We start from the raw sequence: 4,728 nt of genomic DNA, 5'->3' as shown, positions 1-4,728 counted from the left end.
GACTGATATTTTGGTTTAATAGGACTGGTATTATTTAATGCTAACCTAGAACACGAAAACCATAGTTTTTGTTTGTTAAAGGAGTATATTTTACAAGGAGTTTAATATTTTGAAGAAGTAACGCTGTTAAAAGTGATTAGTTAACATTCCATTATTTCAGAAGAGGTAAATAGTCACCAATGGCTCTCCAGAAACCAGAAAAGGAAAAAATGAGTTTGTGGGGTTTGTTTTTGTTTTGTTTTGTCTTTAGATTCTTTTCCTCTAGATAAAGAAAGAATGGCATATGTGCTTTGTGATGTTTGACACCTCAGCTAAAGTGGCTTGGATGATGAGATGGCTGGGCCAACTTGGCTTGGCCTTACAACTAACTAGAGATGTGGTTCTTTACATCTTGTATATTGGGGCTGGAATATTCAAGATGACTTTTCATCTCTGAGAATTTAAATCCATATATCCAAAACCTACTGGATATTTTCTTATGAAATATCCATAGATCTTCTCAGTGTGTCTAAAAATATCTTTATACTATTTCCAATTTTAAAAATACCACACACTTACTGTAGAAATACAGTGCATAAACAATATAATGCAATGCAGTTATTGTAGAAATACAAAACACACACACACACACACACACACACTCACATAGTCACACATATATACAGACCAGAATCCCCTTGCTTTGACAGCATAATGCTATATTTTTCTCACTGGAAATTTGATTGTTTAAGTTTTTTTTGTTGTTGTTGTTACCCACATGTAAAGTGCTGTAACTACTTATGCATAAGCTTCAAACCAAGTAAATTTAGACAATTTTACAGGAGACTTTACTTCTTTGTTATATGCACTTGGTTGCATTTAAATTACAAAGGGGAATGTGCAGCAGGATAGAGATCTTTCAGGTTAAAAGCCAGCACAACATTACCCTTGAGTTACTGGGTATGATTTTCCATAAATATATTTTCCTTCCTGGAACCAATACACTCATTCTAGAAAAATGGCAGAGAACTGTACGGTGACATTTAGTGAAAATTCAGTTTTGAAATGGACCTGTGGCTTTAAACTATTATCTCACTTTCATGCATCTTAGATCAAGACCATTGAAAACTGTTTATTCAAAACTCCAAATGTCAGCATGAAGTGTTCAGGAATTAATATTATTCTGAGGTGTGTGTGTGTGTGTGTGTGTCTGTGTGTGTGTGTGTGTGTTTGATATTTTCCAAAAATAAAAAATAAAACTGCAAAAATATTTTTAACTATGAAGTAGGCATTTTTATCATTTCTAAACTTTAGACTTCGTGGAAAACTTGGGTTTAAATATAAATAATGTCAGTTTAATAGATGATTTCTAAAAACAAAAAAATAAAAATGTACTAAATCCAACTAAACTGGAGATTGGAGGTAAATACTAAATCACCTAAATGAAATGCGGGTCATTGAAAAGGGAAGCCATTCTGGAGACCATTCATTGTTTGTTTTAAAAACCTTTGCAGAAGTAGGTGCTTCTTTAAGGTATGTGAATAACTGATTTAAAAATTAGCTCGTGGGGCGCCTGGGTGGCTCAGTCGGTTGAGCGTCCAACTTCAGCTCAGGTCACCATCTCGCGGTCCGTGAGTTCGAGCCCCGCATCAGGCTCTGGGCTGGTGGCTCAGAGCCTGGAGCCTGCTTCTGATTCTGTGTCTCCCTCTCTCTCTGCCCCTCCCCCGTTCATGCTCTGTCTCTCTCTGTCTCAAAAATAAATAAAACGTTAAAAAAAATTTTTAAAATTAGCTCGTTCCCATCTTGCACAATGGTGGGTGAAAAATCTGAGAAGCTGGCTACTAAGAAGAAACCTGAAGTCAAGAAGTCTGATGCCGGTGGCAAGTTAAAAAGGGTAACCTCAAGGCTAAAATGCCAAAGAAGAGGAAGCCACACTGCAGCCAAAACCCTGTCTGAGATAGAGGAATTGGTAGATATTCTTGATCAGCTATGTATTCCAGAAAGACCATGTGCCAAGAGGAAGCATTCAGTGGCTAAATCCAGGGTTGAAAAGAAATAGAAGGAAAGGGTTCTTGCTGCTGTCACAAAACCAGTTGGTGCTGACAACAATTGAGGTACTCAAGTGTTAAACTTCACAAAATGCCTATGTATTATCCTACTGAAGATGTGCCTTGAAAGCTGTTCAGGCAGCATGTGAGAACCCAAGAGCTAACACTGCTCCTGGGACCATTTTGACTATCCTCACTGGGTACCACAGAAGCAAGAGGATGATTTTCTTGAGGCAGCTAAGCAGTGACTCACTATGTGTGACCAGACCTCCAGCCCTCAATTGAATTCTTTTGTGTAGAACACACCAGAAATTCATCATTGCCACTCCCCACCCGAAATTGCTGTCAGTAGTGTGAAAGTCCCCAAACGTCTTTCTGATGCTTACTTCAAGAAGAAGCTGAGTAAAACCAGAAAACAGGGAGGTGTGATCTTTGACACAGAGGAGAAATAGGAGATTACAGAGCAGCACCAGGTTGATCAGAAAGCTGTGGACACACAAATTCTGCCAAAAATCAAAGTTGTTCCTCATCTTGAGGGCTACCTCTGCTTTGTGTTTTCTCTCACAAATTGAGTTTATCCTGAAAAACTGATCTTCTAAATTTCCTTTTTTTTCTAAATTTCTTGCAAAGAACCTAATTAAGTAACTGATCCATTAAATAAGTAAGTGAATAAGTAAATAAGAAAATAAATGAATAGTTAATAATTTAATAAATTAAATTCACCCTTTAAATCGAGAAAAAATTTAAATAGGAAGCATTTGTATCAGATAACTTCTATGTCTCCTACCTAATTCAGCATGAAAATTGTTTTTTGCATTGTTCCAGAGAGCAAGTAATATGCACAGCAGAAAGATAAATGTGTCTGGTCACTGTCCTAAAGGAGTTCTGTACTTTGGGGAAGATGAGACACCGGGTAAGACAAGATAGTGAGTCATAGAATGTAATAAGTGACAAGAAAGCTAGAGCAGCTCTTCTTCTGTCACACAACTCCATATCGCTTGAAAAATCAGCCACCTCTAAGTGAAGTGTGATTGTATAACTCTCCTGGATATCACAATTATGCAGAATAAATCATTAGCACCCATGGAACCAGAACCCACTACCCAGCTTCAGTGTAAACCAGGAATGATTCCTTGATGTTGCATAGTCCTTCTTCTGTGTACCCCAAGACATGCATTATGATCTAAGCTCTTATCTCACTTTTCTAGGCCTCTCCTAAACTGTCATAGTTCCTAATCTCCACCTCCTAAACTATGGTCTTTTGTTTTTTGGAACTTAACATCATTGATAAGCAAACTTCTTGGAATCCTGAATCTCTTTTCAGAATGTTTCCTTTACTTATTAGCTCCTAAAGAAACTTGACTGTACCCTGAAGTCTTCACTTCCTTTGTGGCCATCTCAATCTCATGGTGCTTATCTTATTTTTATTCATATCACAATTCCATAGGAAACAAATAGCGGTCATCTTTTACCCTATTGTAACTATCAGATCTTCCAAGCTAAAAAGTATTTCCATTTCTTTAAGACATAGAATGAACTGCTTAGTCATCTTCCTTGTTTCCATGATGTGCCAAACTCCTGCTAATTCCCATTCATCCAGTCAAAATGTAGTTCTTAACTCCAAGTTTTACTTTCCAACAGTTGATTTTCTCAGCAACATCAATATCCACTAGGTGTTTCAGACAACACATAATTTTTCAGTTTATTATCTCTAATAAAATTTTCCCCAAATTTTCAGCACCTGTTTTCTCTTATAACAACACTCAGGACAATTACAATCATCAAAACTTGACCCTAATTATCAAAAATTTGAATGCAAAAACTCTAGTTTTCCCCCAAAACTCTTTCCTTTTAGTTGACTTTTTCATGTACTTTCAGTTCAACTCTTCCGTCACCTACACAACATTATATCCTCCCAACCATTAATCTTACAGTTTGCTCATAATATGTCCATTATCCATTTCCCTCACTTCACTTTTTTTGAGTAGCTTAGAGTCTATGGTGCACGATGTAATTATTCGTCTATACCTCCATACATGTTTAATCCATCCTCTGCTCCTTCCCTATCCCCATCACCACATTTTCCTTCCAAAATTCCAAATCTAAATGAACCTAAAGAAAACCTGAATACCTCACTCCAAAATATGACATTTTGGCATATTGATTATTTTGAATTAAAAGCACATAAAAAACCACAGAACCAAGAAAGACACTCTGACCCTCCTTTTTTCTTCCTTAGATCAGAAGTTAAAACTCAGGTGAAAGTTACTGCCCCCTCATACCAGGAGAAAGGAAGACATTCTTATCGCCAGAAATGGTGGACCAAAAACCTGTACAAAAAACCTTGTTAAACTAACTTTATCTTCCTGTTAACTTCTTTACCATTTACTATCCCTCATCCAAACCCCTTTGAGTTGTCAATTCTTGACAAATGTATTGTTTCTTTGTCTAAAAGGCATAAAAGTTTTTGTTCCAACACCTTTTCAAGTCTTCATTGTCCTGTGAAGTCTCCTATGTAAAATGTAAAAATTTAACAAAGTTTGTATTTTCTTCTCTTGTTAGTTCAATTCCTAGGCCCAGCTGGAGACCCTAAAGGAAGAGGCGAATTTTTTCCTCCCCAACAAACAAAAACATGTCTTCCATGGGTCTGTGACCAAGCAGCTAAATCACACATCCAAGCAAACACACCAATTTTACTTCA

General features: G+C 36.8%; 1 pseudogene; it reads left to right on the top strand.

The window, feature by feature from the left end:
• Nucleotides 1-1,789: 1,789 nt before the first annotated feature.
• On the top strand, nt 1,790-2,626 carry LOC102951360 (annotated as a pseudogene).
• Nucleotides 2,627-4,728: the final 2,102 nt, after the last annotated feature.

This window comes from Panthera tigris, chromosome A1 (genome assembly GCF_018350195.1).
Source record: "Panthera tigris isolate Pti1 chromosome A1, P.tigris_Pti1_mat1.1, whole genome shotgun sequence".
Classification (NCBI taxonomy): Eukaryota; Metazoa; Chordata; class Mammalia; order Carnivora; family Felidae; genus Panthera; species Panthera tigris.
The sequence above is the reverse complement of the archived record's forward strand: the minus strand, read 5'-3'. Positions and strand labels throughout refer to the sequence as shown.